The 22,969-nt window shown below is 57.1% G+C and overlaps 1 pseudogene; it reads left to right on the top strand.

Annotated features, from left to right (window-relative positions):
* Positions 1 to 2,638: 2,638 nt before the first annotated feature.
* Positions 2,639 to 22,027, top strand: LOC135320856 (otoferlin-like; annotated as a pseudogene).
* The last annotated feature ends 942 nt before the right edge of the window (positions 22,028 to 22,969 follow it).

The raw sequence follows: 22,969 nt of genomic DNA on the forward strand, positions 1-22,969 counted from the left end.
CCCTCAATTTTATTAAGTGAACTGGAATGGTCTCCCTCCAAAGACTTTGTAAACATTCTGAATTGAACCAAATGGTTGTATTTAACCTGGTAACACAATATTCCCGGACAGGTTGGTAGATATCTTAAGTGCAAGTGTTAACACACTTGGAGAGAGAGTGATGCAGATGCAAATGTGGAATCTTTCTTGCTTTCAATGAGTACAATGCATAAAGCAAGAAGTGCTATCAGACGAAATTCACTGTCTTGGAGAACTTGGCTCTGCTGAGTTAGAAAGTCCTCAGCCCATGAAAGGAGGAAAATTTAGCTACACCCAGATCCGGGAAGGATCCTCGGAGCTCAGAACCATCCTACAGGTTGGGTGGCACTGAAAAGAGGTCCTGAAGTGAAGAGACCATGGTGTACCTGTACCCTTTGTTTCATCTCTTTAGGATGCATGTAATATGGAAATGCTTTCCTGATTACTGGCATCTTAAAAGAGAGAAGCCACAGCTTCCTCCTATGAATACGCAGTTTCCAACATCAGATGGGCAAAGCTTGGTGTTTGGCCGAGATGTTCTTGATGGGTCATGGAGTCTTGAATCCAGTCGCTACCCTCTCTTCCTGGCACCAAGACCATATTTGTTTTTTTCCTTCAAACATCTCTCCAGTTTTCACTTCCATGTCATCTCACCACCACTGACCCTAGACCCCAACTCAACTGCAATATGGCACCCACTTCCTATCTGGTCTCTCTGCCCTCATGCTGCTGCCTCTGTGTCATCCTCTATGCCACCACTGGAGTGGCCTTTTCAAAATGAAAATCTGGGCATGTCTTATCCCTGTCACCTGGAGATGGGGGAAGGTAAAGGATGTTTCCAAAGAGCAGTACTATCTGGTCCACCATCCCTCATCTCCAGCTCCCAGAGATGTCCCTGCAGCATGATCAGATCCCTCAGAGGCTGGTCACAGAGCACCATGACTTGGGTTCCCCCAGGACAGAGGTATAGATTTATACTCACTGTTCCCTGTGATGACATTCATGAAGCCACCTGGAGATTATGCCCCTTATGTCTTGGAAGGAGAGGATGGAATAGCCAATTACCAAAAGAGTTTCTTGGGTCGGTGGGTCATTTGGTCCCTTTGTGTCTCTCTTTGCCGCCTCATGTTCCATCCTAGAGAGATCGAGTCCTCTGCTGATGACTGAAGAATGGAAGGAAAGGATGGTTAATCCCCTTCCTCAGAATTTTTTAAAAATTTCTAGTCAACGTTATATGTTTCCCCTCCATAGCACCCCAGGTAGGGGGGGGGGCGGCAGGAATGGCATTCCCCTCCCCAACTAATGCCATGCAGCAACCTCCAGTGTGCACCCTCAAGAGTCCCCTCAGAGCCACCTCTCTGCCAGCCAAGATCACCCACTGGAGCGTCTTCACCCCACCCCACCCTTTTCTCCTTTCAACCCTCTGCCATCTCCCCTCTCTACCTCCTACCCTTTGGCTCTCAGGGCTTCCAGCCCGGGTTGTCCACCATTGTTGGCTCTGCTCAGTGGAGAAAGGTGGAAACTCTGGGTCCTGAAAAGGACTGGAGGCAAAAAGCCTATCATTATGGCCGGGCCTTTGGATGAAAATCATAAAAACCAGCCAACTACTCACATTGGGAAGGTCAGTCTCGTGATGGAACATTTTTAGCACCTTATAATGCCCAAATGTGTCTGTCTGCCTCCCAGTCTTAAGTTACAAATAGTTTTTTTGTTTGTTTGGTTTTGATTATTTTTAAGGGAGAGGAGTGGATGGGTTCATTGTGGGAAAAATAAGATTTTGAAAAACTTTTGGTATAAGAAGTTTCATAGAGATTAAAACTCTATCACATACTATGCTAAGCATATTCTGGAAGGACTTCTAGTGTCTGTTTACTTTCTTCACAATAAACTCCTCCGAGCTGGCTCTGTCTCCTTCTAAGGTCCCTGACGGAGCAGTGATGACTGCGCTGGGTCAGCTCCATGCCCTTTGGGATGCCAAGTTCCACACAGAAACGCTCACTTTCACAGCTCAAGGGTTACTTCAATTAGTACATGGTGAGTTTCCAGTTCTATACACTTGCTTGACAACGTTCTTATAGACATAGATGCTTATTTTTCTTTTTTAAGCATCATTAGTTTTGATGTGTGGATTTTCCTTGGCCTTCAGAATATTTATGAGACTTTGATGGACCCAGCAGATGATGATTTTCATGGTTATTATTTTTTATGTAAAAGGGAAAGACATTCTCGGTAGTAAAGTCATATTTAGCAGTTTAAACAATAAAATACCAACTCTCCAAAAGAGGGGAAACTAAGAATGTGGAAAGGGGGCCAAATTCCAGGAATGAAAAAGAGGCCGGTAGGGTTAAGGTGAGAAATGCTGGAGGGGAGGCTGTACCTCAATTGGTTGTGTGCATACTTAGCAAGCAGGAGGTTCTGGGTTCAATCGCCAGTACTTCCTCTAAGAATGAATAAATAAACCTAATTACCTCCTCACACACACACACACACACACACACACACACAAAGATGGGACATGCTGGAGCAGAAAATGAAATTCATGTTAATGTAGAAAGCTTCATTCCTGAGCGCGTGAATCCTGGGACAAAAGTTTGCAGATCTCTGTGAGGCCGGGTCGTCTATGCCGGGGGAGAACTCACAGCACTTAGAATCCGCTGAGCGCTTTAAAAATTTTGATGCTGGGCCCCACGCCTCCTACCCCATCCACCAAGATTGGATCGGGTTGGTCTGGAGTGTGGTCGGGGCCTCGGGGTCTTCAAGCATCGCCGCGGCCTTCCCCTTGGTAATTCTAGTGCACCCCGACTGGGAGGTGATCCACCCACACCCGTTGCTTATAAATGAGGACACTGAGCTCAGCGGGAAAAGAGCCCAGGATCACAGCAGGCTCGAGGCAGCGCTCAGACTGGCACCCAAGCCCAGTGCTAGCTTCGTGCCCCTTCTGGCCCTCTGACCCTCTGCGCCAGCCCCCGACTCCAACGGGAACAGATCCAAGCCTCACCGGCTCTCCCTCTCACCCACCACCCTCACCTGCGCAGGTCGGCGTCACCATGATGGAGGCCCGGCAGCTGGTGAGCTTGAAAATGGACCCCGTGGAGTGCGGGGCGGTGGGGACGATGAGAAGTGCACATCCATGAAGGAGTGTGCTAACTGCCCCTCCTACAACGAGGTCAGTGTCCTTGCCCTCAGGGAAGGGGCCTCTAAAGGGTGACCGGGGTGGGGCACCGGCTCATCGTGCCCAACAGGAGAAGCTGGGAGTCATGGGGCACAAAGGCTACCAGCTGGGGTGACCCCGGCCCGCCCTGGCCCAACCCCCAGCACGCTGATGTGCAGGGCCCTGTCCTCTGAACCCCTGGTCTGGATCCCAGCCTGACACTGGTCTGAGCAGGAGCCGCCCTGAGAAAGGAACACCGCCCCAGGCCCTCCTACGCCGCTCCCAGCAGTGCCTGTGAGTGAGCCCTGCTCCCGTGAGCCCTGCTTCCAGCTGCTTCCCAGGCCCGGGCCCCAGCCCGTGGTGGCCCCGGCCCATGGTGGACCCAGAACCATAACGAGCACCTGAGATGTGCTGTGCCATCTCCTAAATTCTTCTAAGGGCATTATGTCTTCTGATTCTCACAACTGTCAGAAGTTGTCACCATCAAGCCCATTTTACACAAGGGACATTGAGGCTCCTGGAGAAGGACCTGGCCCAGGTGCTAAGTGACAGAGTCGGTTCTGTGTGCATGCGCTCCCTGCCCGCTGTCGTCACGGGTGCCTGAACCTCTCTCTGCGGGGCGGAGACTGAGGCCTCCATCTGGGAAGCGCCACGATCGCAGAGCATTATAGACAGAGGAGGGCCCGGGCCGTCTGGCCTCTGCCCAGCTCTCTGCCTGCCACCCTGGATGGCCACCCCAGACAGCACTGTGCCTCGGCTCCCGGGAGGGACCCATCATAGTCAGCTCTGGGGACGGAAGCCCCGCAGACGCCTGACGCACATTGGACTAAGCCAGAGGTCACTGGCAGGGGGGCCCTGGCCCTCCCTTTTCTGGACGGGCTTCCCGCCTGCTTCTCCTGGCGGCTCCAGGCAGTGAGGCGAGCCAGGCCAGCCCACGTGAGGCATCCTTGTCCCGTGCCTCAGCGTCTCCTGAGGAGCGGTGAGGGCGGAAGGCACCATCTGCCTCGTGTGAGAGGACGTCTCTTAGGCAGCTGTGGGAGCCCCCAGCTGCGCCCCTTCAGGAAGAAAGCATGCAGCTGCCCTTCACAGGGACCCGGGCTCTGGCCATGGCCTGGCCGAAGTCTCCTAAGCAACCACAGATGGGCCCTGTTCCTACAGCTGGTTTCCCACAGGACTGGGACCTCACTGTTCAGGACACCCCTCAGCCCTGTGTGGCAACCTTCCCAGGAGCCAGGAAACTCAGGCTCCCATCTCTGACCTCATGTCAGGACGTATCCCTGACTGGAAAAGCCTCCAGCCCCGATAAGGTCTAATTTTCCCGAACAGCTATGGAGACGGGCGCCCACAGCCTTCCGTGGTCATCTGATAGTGGCAAGGCCATGTTGGGGTGACTGGAGGGCTCACCTTGCACTGGACCCACACACCTCATGTTTCATCCAAATGCCTTCCTCCTTTCCAAGGACACAGAGCTGTTCTCCCCACTCTGTGGCTCCCCAGCAAACTCCTACTCACCCTGCAGGGCCCAGCTCAAATGTCTTTGCACTGAGCAGCCTTCCACGCACTCTCTAGGTCAGAGATCAGGGCATTCCTCTCTCTGACCGTAACATTGCTGAGTTGCAGTTGATCCTTCATGTCTTAAACTGGGAGGCTCTTGGTCTCCTGCATCGCTGTAGCCCAGCCCAGGGACTGGCATGCACCTGGAGGTCTTTGGTGACACTTTGACAAATGGATACTTACCCAAATGTAGAAACAGACATCCACGGGGCACCTGCTGTGCACCAGGCTCATGCCTGGCTACGCAGGGGCTGCAAACAGGATACCTCCTAGTTCTAGCCTCGAATCTGTTTTCCAAACTCTAAATTTATATCCACTAAGACTATTTATTCTGCTCATCTTTGGACTATCTTCAATTTATACCTGATCACATTTTTGTTCCTTTTCACAAACCCAAGTAACAGATTTATTCAATTTCTCTTTCCTCTCACCCCGAGCTCCTCTCACTCAGCACTGTGCATCACAGGATGCTGAGCAGCGTCCCTGGTTCTACCCGCTGGACACCAATAGCAATCCTCCACTTAGGGGTAGCAACCAAGAAGTGTCCAGAGGTTTCCAGATGCACCCTAGGGGTTGAAATTGCCCCCAGCTGAGAACCAGAGCTCTAAACTGTCTTCCCATGATTCCTTCCAGCCCCAAAGCTGGAATTTTCTTTCCCTTTTCTTCTCTTTCTGGGCTAAATTCCTCTTCCTGTTATAATATCCCCCTGGTCCCAGGGGTGGACTGCTTCCTGCTAATTCTCTGAGTTGATGGGAACCTGCCTTTGACACCGCTAAACATGATAGAGGGAGGTGAAAATAATCAACATCACGTAGATAATTACAAAAGGGAAATCAGCTCCAGAGATACAAGAACTATGAGCGCAGATGGCTCAGAGTGCTAGCTGAGCCCCTCCCTCCACCAGGGCCAGCACAGCTCTGGGGCACCCGGTCTGGCCTTGACCCTCCTGCCTGGCTGTCGAGAAGGGAGACCTGTCTTTCGAGAAGGGAGGCTCACAATCATCACTCTCCCCGAGCAACCTGGCTGTCCACAGGCCAGAGCAAGACCCCTTCTCCGTGGGTGCATCCAGTCCTGCCCATCAGCATCTTCCTTCTACCTAGAACCCCCCCTACCCTTTGTCTGGAATCACTCTCTATGTCTCAGATTATCTAGCACGACACCCTCCCCTCTGTGTCACCGGCTCTGCCTTTGCTCTGCTTCTGGCTCCTCCTTGGCCTGCAAGGCCTTTCACTCCAGAGTCTAAGTGCAGCGAGAACTGTCCTGCTCGAGGACAGGAGCTAGAAGCCTTTCATCTGTCTGTCCATCTACCTGCCCACCTGTGTCTGTCTGCCCGTCCAGCTGTGCCTTTCCTCAGTCCCTCGTACCTCCTAGTGACCACCCCTCCCTCACTTTACTCCCTGCAGTCACGTCTGCCCCACCCCCAGCTTTCCTGAAACTAGGAACAGCCAATTCGCCACGGACTTGGCTGTTCCTAAGTTCAGGGTCCACCATTGTCCCCTCTCCCTTGACTGCCCAGGACCTTCCATCCTCTCGCTGCCCCCACCCCGGGGACCTCTCCTGCCCTCTCACGCTTTCCCCTGTCTCGCCAGCTCCTGTCCTCACCGCCTTCCTCCCTCTGCCCACTGCTCAAGTGCTGCTGCTGCTTGGAGCCCTGTCCTGGGCCACCTTCTTTCCTAATTTCCCACCTACTCGCCTGGGGTGTCTCCCCAAGGGGTCAGGTACCGTCTGTGTTTCTAGACGCGTGGACCACCCGCCTCTCCAGGCTTCAGCCCCTGTGGTCAGCACCACCTGGGCAGAGAGCTGCTACGCAAAGCACTTGGCATGCACTGTGCCCTGATGTGACCTGGGCTGAATGCTTGACTGGGGTCATCTCATTTAGATTTATAACCACGCCTCCTAGCAACCTCGTGAATGGTGCCCCGGAGCATTTCCCCAGGGTGGCTCTGGATCATTAATCCCCATGTCACAGAGGGGTAAACTGAGGCCTAGGAAAGAAGTGGTTTGCCCCAAAACTCAGGCTTTTTGGCACTAAAGTTGGCACTTTTACCCACAATGCTCTAGCGTGAGCCTCCAGCAGCTGGGAGAAGATTCTCCTCATTTATTCCAAGTACTTGGGCCACATTTCTTCCTTCTCCTGCCCACAAGTTCACCAAAGCAGTGGGCCCTCTGCTCACTGCCCACACCCTCATTCCCAGCGCTGGTATGCTGAGGTCAGGAGAAGTCAGTGGGACCTGCACCTGTGTGTGGCAGCTCCCAGCTGGGGAGGACGGGTCACAGCCACGGCATTTACACTGACAGCCGAGTAAGTTCATCCGTTCTCAGTTCTAAGGCTCAGCTTACTGTAAAAGTTAACACCTCTGAAGTTGGGGTGCAGCGTGCAGGCAGCATTGTACTGTAATGGTGATGTCTGTGGGACCCTGATAGCCACAGTGTACCTTCCAGCATCTCGTGTGCCTCATCAAGCCCGGTAACGAGACTCTAAGGCGGGTCATTGCCCCCACTTGACAGCTCATGAAGCTGGGGTTCAGAGGATGTGTTGCTCAGGGCCGCACAGCTCTCAGCTGGGTCAGGGTCAGCGGGGACCAGTGGTTCTTCCTCCTCCTGCTCATCCACATTTTGGGGCTCACGGGACATGGCCCGGGTGCAGACAGGCACTGCCAGGAGGGAGGGGACCGGCGCTCAGCCTCTGCCGGGCCAGAGACACCAGGTCTGGGGCCTTCCCCCTCCAGCGCTTCATCTCTGAATTCCACATCTCCCCTGATGGCATGTTCGATAGGATCATCAAGACCTCGGTGAGTGGCGCACAGTCCCTGGCAGGTGGGGCTCCAACTGCACCTTTGTGCAGACTTGCAAAGGGCACCCCCTCTGGGAGGGAGAGCCACAGAAAAGCAGACCTGCACCCAGACACACATCTGAGCAAGCCGAGCACTGGCTGGATTTGGGCCCCACTCACTCCATCAGCCAGATGCTTCTGGAGAGTGTACAACCTGTTCACCCGTACCTGGGAGCCCACAAAACACAGAAGGCAGGACGGCCTGATGCTAAGCCCCAGAGAGCCACCCCTGCCCTGCCGGATGCCCTCCTGCTTCCGTGAAGCTCAGGTCCCCAGAAAGAGTGAGGTGGCACCACTGGGAGTCAACTCTTTGCCCCATGGAAAGCCTCAGCCCCATCCCTCCTGACTGGCGGCTGGTGGATCTGACTGGAAGGTGACTCACTCCAAGAACCTGCTGTGCAGTGGCACCCTCGTGTGGTCCTTCAAGATGGACGTGGGAACCGCGTGTTGCCAGCCTGGTGTGTAGTCGCATGGCCTGGTCAGTGTGGGTGCACATGGCTCTGGGAGCGCGGGGCACGCTGTCCTTCCCACCCTGCCAGCCCCTGGTCTCAGCCTGGCCAGGACCGTGAACTTGGGTGGGGCCACAAGTACACACAGCCATGGGGTGCGCAGGGCAATGGGGTGCCCTGTCTGCACACAAACACAATGACTACCTGCACCCAGTCTGCAGGGTTCACAGGAGCCCCACGAGGTAGGCAGCATCGCCCCCTTTTAAAGTTGGGGAGCCTGGACCTTAGAGCAGCACCCGGGTTTCCCCAGTCACCCAGTTGGTCGGTGGTGAAGTTCTCAGCACCAGATGCAGTGACGCTGGGCCCTCAAACACTTCCACTGACCATCCATCAAGGGACCCAGGCCACCTGAGAACAGCCATGTGGGGCTGTGTCTATGGTAACCCGGGGTCAAACCTCCATGGGGTCGGTGAAGGAACCCCGAGGGGTGGCCCAGAGGGCTGGTGATGATGGCTGGGCCAGGCAGAGAAAGTGCCCTTGGCCTGACAGACAACAGCTAAGCACACGGCCAGCCCAGGAACCACTGGCACACAAGCTGGCATTGGGCTCCACCCAAGCCCCTCAAGTGGACTTGTCACTGGGGGTACAGTAAGGACCTCATTAGCCCTTTGACAGTGACACTACAATGTGTGACTATCACATCTGACCCTCAGCAAACAGAGAGGGAGGCATCAGCGTTCCTCCCCATTCTACAGAAGAGGTAAATGAGGCCAAGAGAAGTTGTGTCTCGGAGGTGCCACTAAACTACTAGGTTGAACAAATTGGTGATTCCTTGAGGTTCACCCTAGCAGACACTTGGCTGGTGCACATTATAACTATCATTCAGGCCAGGAAACTGAAGTTCAAAACCCAAGATTATACACATAAAAATCACAAAACCATAGAACATGGAAACTTCAAGAGACCTTAAAAACACCTAGTCTGATCTCTCTATGAAAGGACAGAAAGAATAAACCCACTCCCTCTTCAAATAGCCTTTACCTTTGAAGGCAGATTTTATGTCCTTCCTCTCATTCTCCTTTCTTGTCAAATGTCCCCCAGTTCAGCCAGCCATGTGCACACCTGTCCACCTGCCCGTGTATCCACTCATCCACCCACCCGCCTGTCCACATATTAATCCATCTTCTATCCATTTATTCATCTACCATCCACCCATCTATCCGTCTACATTTTCAACTGGCCTGGCAGCCCCCCACCCACCCTGTATCCGTCTCCCCACCCAGCCGTCTGGCTACCTGTTCCTGTATCTGTGCCACAATCATCTGTTCCAGCAACACCCTGACGCTCTGGAGCAGCCTAGGCCCCAGCCCCCTGCTCCTGAGGCTCCAGTTCCGCCACACCACACCCCCGGGGGCTTGACCGGGCGGTGGCTCGGGGAACGTGTGTCCTCTGGCCCAGAGGCTGGCGGAGCTGTGGCCCCAGGGCCGCTGGGCCTGACAGCCTGGACTCCACGCACCAACACTGTGCTCCACTCCGGGCTGCGCGGTGGCCCCGAGGGCGGGCCGTCCTGCCGGCCCCCGCGCACGTCCCCGCGGGGCCGAGGGGCCACTGGATGTGTGACGTTGCCGTGGTGGGCAAGGGGGCCGACACCAAGCCACCCCACGAGGCCAGCCAGATGGACGAGGATGGCATCAAGGGCTGAGGCGCCCATCTACCCCGGCCCCTGGCGACCTGGCCCGGCCCTTCCAGGGGCACAAGGGGGCTCCCGGGATGGACCTGGCCCAGAGACTGTGCCCTCACTCTGTCTCCCTCAGCCACACACTCAGACGGCCCAGCTGTCCCTGGAAGGAGCCAGCGTCAGTGTCCACGGACTCTCCATATGGGACAGAAAGGCCTGAGGCCAGGCGGGCAGGGTTCACAGGGGACAGTCAGGAATGACAGTCATTTGACATCTGGACTTCTGTCTGTGAGAAACTTGGGAAAAAAAGGGGCAGGTTCCCAGAGCTGCTGGATCTTGAGTCTACACCCAAGAGAGCAAAGCCATTTTGTTTTCTGTGCCAATTTTAAGCAGCTGACAGTGGCTGTTGAGAAATATTCTGGGACCTTGTCTGAACATAGTGGGAGAAAGTGCTGGGATCCAGTGAGTCATGACTTCGGTGGGCCGGGGAGGGAGCGTGGGGGCCACGGGTGAGGCTTCTATGTGGGAGACAAAAGATGTGACACCCAGCTAGGAAAGGGGACAGTGTTACCAGGAGGGATCTCCCCCTCTGCAGTTTACAAAGTGCTCATGTGTTTTAACCTGTTTATCACACTCCTGGAAGGGAGCCTTATCCTACTCCTGGGAGGCGGCTGTTATTCCTGTCTTCCAGGTGAGGAAGCTGAGGCTCAGAGAGTTGGGGAGATTTGCCTAGGATCCCATGAGAGACCAGGAACCATCAACTTGAGCATCTTCAGTCCTAGTGTGGTCCTTCTCAGCCGTCCTTCACATGCTGTCCTGGGCCCCAGGGGTGTGCAGATGCTGGGGCAGGAGTCTGGGCGCCCAGTCTGGCCACCACAGTCCTAACTGTATGCGCCGGCAGGAACTTGCTGCTCCCTGAGGGGGTGCCCCCTGAACACCAGTGGGCCCGGTTCTACGTGAAAATTTACCGAGCAAAGGGGTTGCCCCACACGAACACAGGCCCCATGGCTGACGTGAAGAAGGCTTTCACTGGTGAGAACAAGGACCTGGTTGGCCCCTATGTGCAAGTCATCTTTGCTGGCCAGAAGGGATTGGGGCACAGGCAGCAGGAGGCTGGGGCATGGGGTGACAGGCACCAGGGTGCAGAGGGATGGTCAAGGGGTCCTGGGGACAGACATGAGGCAGAATCAGAAGCCACCAGACTGGACTTCGATCACCTTGGTGTGTTCACCTCTGGAAGTGAGGAGATATGAGCGGAGCTCCAGCTCAGAGGGGCTGGGGGCCAGGCCAGTCTGGGCCTTAGGGATTCCTCCCTGCCCCCAGGTCACAGAGACCAAGAGCTGAACGGGGGGACACTGTGAGGGACGAGTGTTTGAGAGGCTGGTCGGGAGGAAGAGTGAGGAGAGGAGCGTGCACACACACACACATACACACGGGCACAGCCGCCACGTGCCACACATAACACATATATACCCACTCACCCGCAGACACACGTGCTCACACACATGCAAACTCTCACCCCCTCCCACCAGGGCAGGACCCCAGTGCAGAAGAGCAGCTATGAGCCACTGTGGAATGAGCGGGTGGTCTTTACAGACCTGTCCCCCAACTCTGCAAGTGCACGAAAGTACAGATCCGGGACTCGGACAAGGTCAACGACGTGCCCATAGGTGCCCACTTCACTGACCTGCTCAAGGTTTCCAATGACGGAGACAAAGCTGAGTAGCAGGAGGCTGGGGGGTGGGGGTGGGGCTGAAGGGGCGGAGTCAGTGAGACTCCCACACATGCCCCCTCCATCCCGCACCTCGGCTGGAGGCTGGAGCGGCAGTGGGCTTGCTCAGGGCTTTTACCAGCAGCCTCTGCCTCAGGGGAAGGGTGGAAACTCATGACTCAGCTCTGCACAGAGCTGCCTGGGCCTGTCTGAGCCAGGCTGCCTGGATTCGAAGCCCAGCTGCTCTGACAGTTAGAAGCTGTGTGAACTTTGTATCTGTTTTCGCATCTGTAAAATGATGAAATATCTATGTGTGCATATGTACATGCACGTCACATACACATGCGTACTGCCCCCCTAGAAACTACCTGCAGACTTGTGGGGACTTGGAAAGACTCACCCCTCCTAGGACCTGGGCACTGAGCTGGGTAAGGGATACAGAGCAAGGGAGGAATCCATCCTGTCCTCACAGTGCTCACTGGGGATGAGGGAGATGGATGTGCTACTAAATGTGCAAAACCTGAGGCACGAGGCACGAAAGACCACACAGATTGTACGATTCTGTTTACGTGAAATATCCAGAATAAGCAAATCCATAGAGGCAGCAAATTGACTCATGGTTTCCCACGGGTAGGGGGAGGGGAGTGAGGATGACCTGCTGAAAGCTACGTGGTTTGTTTTGAGGGGGATGGAAATGTCCTGGATGGTTGCACAACATAGTGAACACACTAAAAAACACTGAAATGCATACTTAATATGGTGAATTTTACGTTACATGAAGTATATCTCAAATTTTAAAATGCTGTAATTTTTTTATAAACTAGGCAGAACAAAACCAAACAAAAGACATAAAGCAGAATTGGATCCAAGTTTCACATGAGCCATGACAAATCCCAACAGGAGAAAAATAGTTGGGACTAGGAAACGGGAGGGCTTCGTGGGGGAAGAGCGTTTAACAGGCAGAAGCAGAGAGGAAGGACCTTTGGAGAGGAGGGGAGGGGTCTGCGGAAGCAGGTGAGACTGTGGTGGCACACAGCCATCCTTTAAGTGGCTTGTCGGTGGCCCGGGAGCAGGCACCAGGCAGCGGGCAGCACGACTTCGCTGCACAGACGTGGATGTGGGTGTACGTGGGCGCCACCGCTGGCTCAGGCCCCACAGGGAATAAGGTGACACATGACAGTGCCCCATGCGTGTGAGAAAGCCACCCCGTCACCGCGCACAGCAGACACGAGCTCTCTCCGCAGCCCCTTGAGAGCCTCAAGCAGCCCCCCCAGGCCCTCTCTGGCCTCGGGTGACTCCCTGATCCAGGCATGAGGTCCTCAGCTCTGCAACCAGGAGGTGCAGGCTGGGAGCCCCCCAAAGAGGTCCCCCCACCCCGAGCAAGCCCCTCCACCCTCTGCACCCACCCGCAGGCGTGCTGCCCACGCCGGGCCCTCCTAGGTGAGCGTGTGCAGCTCCATATGCAACCACATGCTGCCCGACGAGCAACAGGACCAGAAAGATTGCCTGGGGGAGGCTGTGTCCTTTCTCACCCGCCTCATGCGGGGCCCGGGGGTGGAAGTCCTGGATACCTCCAACCCTGAGCTCACCGGCCCCTCGGAGGTGCAGGGGGAGTAGGCCACGCCTGTCTCAGAGGTGAGGCCCCTGCTGGGGGGGTGGGGGTGCTCTGCTGTCCTCCAGAGCCCCCTGCTCAGTCCCCTTCCTGCCCCAGCAGCCTGGGCCTGGGCTCAGCCTGTGGCCACCCTGCCTGCCTCTGGGGCTGGAACCCAGGATGAGACCTCCCTGCCCAGGAAGCAGTGTCCCCTTCCACTGCCTGTGAGTGCTCTGCCCAGAGGTCCTGAGGCGGAGCCCTGCCTCTGCCCTGTTCCTGGCGGTGGCTGTCCTCGTGTTGGACAGAGCAGCCTTTCCCCCAGGGACATCCAGGCTGGGAGGCAAAAGGAGTTGGACCTTCAGTGTCTGGGCTCCCAGCTCCACAGCTGGGTAGCATATCCCCCACCATTAGCCACCAGGGCCTGTCTGTGAGATGGTAGGAGGAGGCCTGGCCCCAGGCCCAACATCCCGGCTAAGTTCTCAGGATGCTTTGAACCACCTTCTCCACAGAGCTGCATGTGGAAGGTGGGAGAATTCTTTCTATTTGGAGTCTTTCTGGAGGCCTCAATGATCGATTGGGAAAATGGAGACAAGCCCATCACCTGTGAGGTCACCATAGGTCAGGAAAGAAGCCCCCAGCAGAAGGGAGCGAGGCCTTGCTGGGTGGGTGAGGAGAGGGTGGGGGTCTGGGGCACCTCCCTGGCGGGACCTTGAGTTCAGCGGTCATCGGGGCGCCAGGGAGGTCTCTTTCTCTGGCTAGAGCTCTGTCCTGTCTGTGCTGGCTCTGACCCCAGCACCTTCCCCTTTCCCTGACTTTCCCTCTTCCCTTCCACAAAGCTTGGGACTGGAGGGCAGGGTGGGGACCCTAGGTACTCGCAAGCCCTCCTCTGCCTCCAGGCAACTATGGGAATGAAGCTGATGGCCTGTCACGCCCTCAGCGGCCTTGGCCTCGGAAGGATCCAGGGGACGAGAAGGAGGTTGATCTGATCCAGAACAACAGTGATGACAAGACTGACGAGGCTGGGGACTTAGCCTCCGTCTCCTCCACCCCACCCATGCGGCCCCAGACCACCGACAGGTGAGCCAGCGGGACAGAGGGTGCTGGGAGGCCCTGCCCGCTGCCCCAATCCTCTCATGGCCCGCTCCCCTTGCCACCTCCCTGGGCTCCCAGGCCTCAAACTCCCACCTGCTCCCCACCCCCCAGGAACTACTTCCACCTGCCATACTTGGAGTGCAAGCCCTGCATCTGCATCAAAAGCTGATGGCCAGACCAGTGCCACTGCCTCTGCAGATCCAGCATCGTGGACACATCGCAGACAAGCTGGTCGTGGCCAGGCCGGGGAGGGAGGGGAAAGCTGGGGAGGGGGATGCTTCGGATGGCCTCCCTCAGCCTGGAAGTTTCCCTCGCAACACAAGAGGCCTGTCTGCCCAGCAGCTTGCTGTTGGGTGGGTGAAGTTCTGCAGGAACGGCCCCAGCAGGAGTTTCTGTCCCCACCCAAGTCCTAAGAGTGGAAGAGGGCCTGAGGGCCACCCAGCCCCTGTGATCACTGGAGGCGGCTGGCCAATCCCTCTGTCTCTGGCCTGCACACCTTCCACCACTCACATCTAGACCTGAGTCCCGCCCAGCCCCTGTGAGTCCACCAGACCACAGACTCAGGCCAGAAGTGGCTTCTTCCTTCAGGAACTGAAGACCCATGAACATGAAGGCCTCCAGGCTCTGAAAACAGAGAAACTGGTGGTTTCCCTATGATGATGGGACACTCCAGGGACAGTGCTCATGGGAGGTCCTAGGGCGCTAGCCCCTTGTCCCCGTGATGAACGGGGTAAGACATCTGGGGGAGCTGATGGAGGCTGGGGCTCACACTCCTGGTTAACAGGAAGAGGGCCTGGATGATGATCAAAACGGACAAGTCCTACCCTGAGCGACAGCGGGGCATCCTGGAGGAGCCGAGCTGTGGCTGCTGGTGAGCCACAGGGCTGCTGAATGGGCCGGGGGTGGCGTGGCATGCAGAAGAGGGGGCTGGCAGAGAAGGAGGCATTTGCAGGCCTCCTGCTGGCAGGTGGGCTCTGCTAAGCCCTGTTCCCCGCTTTCTGTCCCAGCCGTTTCCTCTCACTGGCTGACAAGCACCAGGGCTCCTCGTCCCACACCAGGCTAGACGGAGAGTGCCTCAAGTCCCGCGTGCGGGAGCTGGTGCGGATGCTGCTGGACCACATGGGGGACAGGGCAGGGTCTGGAGGTGGAGTGGGAACTCAAGGTGGGGGGACATCTGCTCTGAAGTCACAGCCCCTAGGGCCAGCCTCCATCACAAGTCATGGACTAAACCCAACATACACCCCATGACCCCGCAGGAGAGTATGGGGCAACAGGCAAAGACCCTGCGGACACAGGTGAAGCGACACACAGTGTGGGACAAGCTGAGGCTAAGCCAGAACTGCCTGCAGAAGCTGCGCTTCCTGGCAGACAAGGTGTGCCCCCCGAAGGCATGCACAGAGGGGATGCCAGCCCCAAACCCAAGTGACCCGAGGCAGAAGTGGGGCTGCACAGGAGGCGTTGAGCCAGACCACCCAGGAGGCCCCTCCTGCTCTGACAGCCGCTAGGGGACGGGGGTGACCAAGCCTTTCACCCTGTTGGGTGTTCTTCCCCCTGGATCCGTGGGAGGAGAAGGAAACCCCAGCATCAGGGGTCCTTCCGTCCATGGGTCCAGGGCTGGCCAAGGGGCAGGACCTCTCCCTTATGGGCCCCCACCTGCCCACCGCAGGCCCGCACAGCATCCCCGATGTCTTCATATGGATGATGAGCGACGACAAGCATATGGCCTCAGCCTGGTGCGCCCCCCAGGACCTGGTCTTCTCCATTGTGGGGGAGGAGCTGGGTGAGGACCACACCAGATCAAGGCACTCTTCCTCAAGGTGCCAGAAGGGAAGTGAGATTAGAGGGTGGTGGGGTCCAGGCTTTGTTCAAGGGGTCAGTCTCCCCTTGGAGGGAGCAGCGTGCCCACCCTGGGTCTGGCTGGCCTGAGCTGATGGGGTGCTCAGAGAAGAGGTGGAGGGAGCAGAAATGACAGCAGGTCCCATCCCACCCATCCTCCTTGGCACTCTGTTCCCAAACCCACAGCCCAGTGGAATGGCTGCGAAGGGACAGAGGCCCTCTGACCACGGCCTGCTGCAGCCCCCTGTCCCTTCCTCACCCCACAGGCTCCAGCAGCTGACCCTGTGCCCACCCCCAGCTGCCTGGGATGTGGGGCTTCGGCGCGGTGGGCTGGGCAGTGCAAGCCAGGCTGGAGCCCTGCCTGCAGCTGGGCCACAGCAGGCAGCGCAGGGACTTCCTGTGGGGCCTGCACTGTGGCTTCGAGGGAGTCCAGTCGGCCCTGGGTTTGGGCCTGCACTCCCTCCTGCCCAGGAGCCTGGTCTGCACCAGTGAGTGAGGCAGGTTGCAGCCAGGCCCAGGGAAGCCCCTGGCTCCAGCCCTCACCCTGGGAGAGCGCTAGGGCCACCTGTTCCCAGCCTCCTGGCCTGTGCTCCCCACAGAGAAGCAGGCCTCCAGCCCCTTGCCCTCAGGTACCAGGCTCGGAGCCTCTGCGCAGCTGACTGCAGTGGCCTCTCAGACTCTTCACCTGAGTCTTTTTATCGACCAAAGTCAGTGCATGGAAGTGAGGGCTGGAGGAGGAGGGAGCGGCACTGGCTTTGCGGGCACTGGGGGAGGCCTGTGAGCTTCTAGGGCCTGGGGAGACAGATCAGCCAGCACCCTAGACCCTCAGAGGGAAGCCTGGCAGATACCTGGGTACCCGGGCCACATGGTGGAGGCTTTAATGCACTTACATTCTGCATGGAGGACAGGGAAGACCTGGCAGGGGCTGAGGGAACAGGGTCAGGAGCAGACCTCACGTCAACCTTCATTTTAAGATTCCCAGAAGAGTCAAGGAATATGTCCCTCCCGCCCCCAAGTCCCCTGGAAACCATAGTGGCTGGGGGTGACTCCTGCTCGGGTATCTGCCCACCCACCACCATTGATTACCCATCCCCCCCGCCCTGAGCTACAGGTGCTGAATGAGACCCTGTGCCCCACCTGGGACCAGGTGCTGGTGTTCGACACCCTTGAGTGCTATGGGGAAGCTCGAGTTCCTGGATGATCCCCCAATCGTTGTCATTGAAATCTATGGCCAGGACACTGGTGTAGGTGGGCTTCGGCACCAGGGACCACTCCAACGTCCCCTCACTACAACCGCACTGGTGGCCCCCTCCCCCGCTCTCCCCTGACCCCCTCGGCCAGGTGCTTGCTGGGAAGCTGGAAGGTTGGGCAGCCCCTCCAGGACACCTCAGGTGTCCCCTGGCCTGTCACTTCAGTCTGACTCCTTCCTGATGCTCGGGGACTCTGGGGCCTCAGGGAGGAGATGGGCCAGGGCATCCTGCCTCCCAGCACAGACAGCCAAATCTCAGGCCCAGAATCTTCAAGAGATATGTCAGTAAGGCCTGCTGTCCCCTGCCTCCGCCACCCCAGGGACTCCCCGGCCCCTGCCCACACCTACCACAGTCAGCTGCCCAGCTTTCCACAGGAGCACTGGAGTGGGGGAGTGGAGGACTGGGGTGCCCCGAGTGAGCTCTGGACTAGAGGCAGGCGCACCCGTTTCTAGTCTGAGTACTGCATCTGCTGTTCATTACCTACCTGGCCTGAGCTAGCCTGAGACTTGGTTTCCCCATCTGTAAAATGGGATGATCACCCCTGAAGCTACATGATGCTGTGGGGGACTGAATGTGATCCAGGATGTCAACATGCTTGGTAAATTCAAGCGCTGAGAGGCTACTGGCTGTTTGTCGTGTCAGGGCAAAGCCGACTACATGGGCCGGAACTTTGCCAAGCCCGTGGTGAAGCTGGCCAGTGAGGCATACTGCCCACCCTGCTTCCCGCCCCCGCTTGTGTCCTACCAGATCTACCGGGGCAGCGCCACTGCAGGGGACCTGCTGGCCACCTTCGAGCTCTGGCAGGTGGGGCTGCAGGGAAGAGGGGACTGAGTGGGGGCCAGTCTCCTCCCCATCCAGCTGTGAGGCCCATTGTAATGGAAACTGAGGATGTGGTTCTTGGGAACCCAGGCTGTTCAGCTTTCCTTGTCTCCCCAGGTCACGTGGCAAATAACTCATGAGGAGAGGGAGCTCTCCCCAGGCTAGGACACTATGTCCCCCATTTCCCAGATTGGACCAGCAGGGAAGGCCGACCTGCCGCCCATCAATGATCCAGTGGACGTGGACCGAGGTCCCATCATGCCTGTGCCCATTGGCATCTGGCCCATGCTCAGCAAGTACCAGACGAGGTGTGTGAGGACTGCACACCTTGCCCGTCCTTGCCTGCAACAGGCCCTGATGTGCTCGGCTTCCCGGCCCCCTCGCTCTCTCCCTATCAAGGGTCTGTGCACATATTATATGGTTGGCATCAGAGTCCAGTGGTCTTCGGCAACCTCAGGCCATGCCTCATTTTCCAGATAAGGGTGATGAAGGCCAAGGAGGGGAAGTGACTGGCCCCAGGTCACACCAAGGAGCCGGCAGCAGACCCAGACTGCTGCCCATCCAGCACCTGCCCCTTCTGCACTGTCACACTGCTGCCATCCAGGACCTATCCCAGCCCTCCATCTGCCCCCAACACCCACCCTCACCCTGAAGCCCCTTCAGGACACCCGCCCCTCGCAGCTGTCTGCACCCGGCCTCCTCCCACGCACTGCCCACCCAGGGGCCAAGTCCTCCTCAGGTGGCCTGGCACCCACAGCTGGTGCCCTTGACTGAGGGGCTCCCCTCTTCCCCCGCCTCCCTCCAACTCACGCAAGTGCTGTTCTGGGGCCTGCGGGACCTCAAGGACATCAACCTGGCCCAGGTGGACCGGCCACGGTGGACATCGAGTGTGCGGGGAAGGGGGTGCCGTCGTACCTGATCCACAATTACAAGAAGAACCCCAACTTCAGCACCCTCGTCAAGTGGTCTGAAGTTGTAGATCTGGGCCCCGGGGTCGCTGGGCAGAGCTGGGTGCAGCCAGGCAGCTGGGTAGGGCCAGGTGCCTCTGGCCCTTCTCTGGCCCTTCTCTGGTGCCGGCCCCCACCCCCAGGACCTCCCGGAGAATGAGCCCCTGCAGCCGCCCTCGGACAACCGCGTGGCGGCTGCCGGGCCTTGGCCGCTGCACCCTGGGGGGCTCCCAGCCGTCAGCTCCCTGCTGCGCTTCCTCTCCCGGCCCCCAGACCGCTGGCCCCCAACTGGAATAGCGCAGGGACGGCCGTGCCCCAAGGCCCATGGATGGTGCTCCAAGGGTTTCTTCCTTGGGCTCATCCCCTATTCAGAATCAGGGAGGCCAGGAGGGAGGGCCCACCCAGGGGCCAAGGAAGGCTGCCCCTCACTCTCGAGCCAGAAAGGGCCAGGGCCGGCGTCCTTAGAATGCCCGAGGGCAGATGGCTTCCTCTGCCAGGTCTTGGAGAAGACCCAGGCCCCCTCCCAGCCTCCACTGTGTCACTCACCGCAGCCCACCTTCCTCTCTGGCCACCTCGTCCTCTGCCTGTGCCCATCTTTTCTCCCTCAGCTGTTGCCTCCCTCCCTCTCCCCTCAGAAAGCTCCAGAATCAGCTTTAACCTCCGGTCATTTCATCCACCCCTGACTCTCACCATTACTCCTGCTCTTCCCTGTCTGTCTGTCCATCTCTCTGTCCAGGCAGACTCCCCGGGGCTGCCGTGTGCTGTACAATGGGGGGGTCCTCCTCCCACCCTGCAGGGGTGGTCGTGGTGAACATGGAGCCAGAGGTGCCCGTCAAGAAGCTGGAGACCACAGTGAAGCTGGACGCGGTGAGGTGCCTGGGGTCAGTCCCACGCTGGCTGTGGATGTGCACCTGCATGTGACACTTTACCAGAGCCAGGCCAGTCCACCTGTGAGACAGTACATTAAGTCACTTCCCCTTCAGCATGTGATGGGACAGGGCCTCCCCTGACTGCATGTGCACAGAGCCCTGTCCTAGACTGTCCTGGGAGGGAGGACTCAATTCTGCGTGTGTGTGTGTGTGTGCATGCATGCATCTGGGGACACATGCCTGAACGCATAGTACGCATGTGTGAGAGGCAGGGAGAACAGTGACCATGTGAAGTCATAGCCTGCAATTACTTTTATTCCAACAAACACCATAAGCACTGGATTCCTTGTGTGAATACCAGTGTTCTTTCCAGAGGGTCCCTGGGTTCCTTCCCAGCCATTCACAAAAGACCCTCCCCATGCCTGGCTTGGGGACGAATTTCCAGGTGGAAGCTCCTTATTCGTCCTTTGGGACTAGGGCTGTTTATCCGCCAGAGGGAGACCTGGGGATTCAGGTGTGGAGGTGGCCTCTGCCAAGGAGGGCAGGATGGAGGCTGGCCTGGAACAGGCCATCCTGAATCCAGATAGTGTGGAGGAAAGAGTTTGGGCCTTCCCCCAGCACCCCATCACTTGCTCTGTACCCCATTCCTCACATCGTGTGCTTCATGCAGCCTGGGGTGCCCCCTAGCTTCTGAAGCCTGAGCTGGGTCTGAAAGGACCTTCCCTTACCCCCATCATCCTGGTCCCCAGAGAGTCCCAGCTGAGTTAGTGCGGGTGTGGCTCTGGGGAAAGGGGAGCAGCTGAGGCCCAGGCCTGGCCCACAGGCCCGGGTGGCACGGCTAGGGCTCTGAGGCTGCACCTGGAGACATCATGCCCCCCTCAGCTCCCAGCCTCCTGACCTCCCTCTGAGGGTGTCCAGGCCATCAGTGAACAGAGGACGGCACTGGCCCGGGCTTCTTCATCATCCCACAGGCCCTGGGCTCCTGTGGGGCCGTGTCACCAGGATCCTCTTCAGCTGTGTCACTGAGCGTCCACTTCCCTGTTGAGGCCCTTGCACCCCCCCATAGCCAACATCACCGAGCGCCGGCCACGTGCCTTGTCAGCCTCCCCTTCCGACGCGGCCTGAGTGCTGCAGGGATCCCCTGGCCGTGCGCAGCCATCCCGGGGCCCAGCACCCCCATTTAGACTCGGTGGAGCCCTGAAACCGGTCACTTTTGAAAGCCCCCAGTGATTCTAATGTGCAGCCAGGGTTGCCAGCCACCGCCCTGGAAGGTCTGAGGAAACATCTGCGAGGCAGAGCCTTCACGGCCTCAGAACTGGCTGTGTGAGCAGAGGCACTCGCAGCGCACAGGGGGCGTCCCTGCGTCAGCTCCCTCTCCTCCTCCCTCCCTGGCTGGGCCGCTGCCTCCACGTCCAGCCCTGTGGCTAAGGCCTGTTCCTGTCTCCTTGCTTCCCCCCTGCAGACTTCTGATGTGGCCATCACGGTGGACGTGGTGAGTGTGGGGACCACAGGGGGTTCTGGGGAGAGAAGACCCTACACCATGCAAGGTATCAGGCCAAGGGGAGCAGCTTCAGGGACTGAGACACCCCCAGCCCCTGGCACTCCGGCCAGCATGCACCCCCGGAGAGGCAGCTGGAGAGAGCTGCTTGGGGAGCAGGGCCACCGGGTGCTGCTTCTGCCTCGGCTGGTGGTTCATGCTGGCAGGTCATGACCCTCTGTGGGCCATGGCATCCATTTCCACAAATCAAGGCCCTGCCCCTTTGACATTGGGGGCCCCCCAGAGCCTCCTGGAGCCCAGGGCTTCTGGGGAGCAGATGGTCAGAATGGAAGGGGGACTCCCAGATGGTCCAGGGCTCTGGGAATGACCAGGGTGCGGGGATGTATGCAGGACTCCGGACTTGGCCAGCCCTTCAGGCTGATGAGGATGAGAAGAAGGAGAAGGAGAAGGGCATCTCAGAAGAGACGGAGGAGGAGGAGCCAGCTGAGAGCATGCAGGACTGGCGGTCCACGTGCTTCGCCGCCATCGACACCATGAAGGAGCTGAGGCCTCGGGCCGGGGTTGGGGCCCGAGGAGGGACTAGGCTGGAAGAGGTGACCCCAACTCCCCATCAGGCCTTCCAGTCCAGCTTCTTTCCTGCCCCCTACTCCGTCAACATGAGCTTGGAGCAGCCTGTAAGACTTTTTGAGCTTCATCGTGAACGATTGGTTTTCATGGATTCTGCTTTTTGAAGATCTGATTGTTTAACAAATTCATCGTGGCTGCTAAGACTTGTATATCTTGCATATATTTTTACTAAATTAAATGAGGTTAATCTGTCAATGCAAGGGGAAAATGTGACAGTTTTTACAGTATTTGATAAAATGTCATCAAAAGAAAACTTTGTTTTCCTACACTCAGTGACTTGACTGAAATTAATCCTATGGTTGATGGAGATACTTTCAGGGCCGCTGTGCAGCACCTCAGGGATTTGCATTCTACTCTGTTAATATTTTCCTGTAACAAAAGGTAATAATGCTTGGGTTAGAAATTTATTTACAGTAACCTAACCCAACCTCATTAGTGTCATGGGACTATGAAAGCCTGATTGATTTAACATCTGATTCCCAGGCGAAGCAAAATTTCACTGAACTTTCATGAAATGATTTTTGGAGCAGCCTGAGTCAGGAGTAGACAAGCGTTGCAATGCTTGCAGGTTGTGTACTGCTTCGTTTACTACCATGCACCTATGTGAAGCAGGATTTTCCTATTATGCTGAAAAAAAAAAAAAAAAACCAACTACATGTGGATCTGACTTAGCAACACCACACCTAACATTAAGCAGATATGTGATAAAAAGACATAAAAGCACTGTTCTCATTAAAATCGGAGGGTTCTGCATGCCTCTTGATAACCAAATATAAGATGCAAATTTAAAATGATTTACTTCAAAAAAAGGAAGCTAGTGCATTTATTTTTCATGAGTGAAAGCATATGATGTGGTATATTACTTTGCAGCTTTTGGTATCTGAGGCTGACTCACCAACGCGGTGGGTAATTCAGTAAAGCAGGAACATGGGGAGGCAATCATTTATTTCAAAGAACATTAAGGTAGAAACACCACATGACTGGGCTTCAAGATGCTCACATTCACTTGTCACACCAGAGAATCCTTCATGTGTCCACTTCCATCA

This window comes from Camelus dromedarius, unplaced genomic scaffold, assembly GCF_036321535.1.
Source record: "Camelus dromedarius isolate mCamDro1 unplaced genomic scaffold, mCamDro1.pat HAP1_SCAFFOLD_120, whole genome shotgun sequence".
Classification (NCBI taxonomy): domain Eukaryota; kingdom Metazoa; phylum Chordata; class Mammalia; order Artiodactyla; family Camelidae; genus Camelus; species Camelus dromedarius.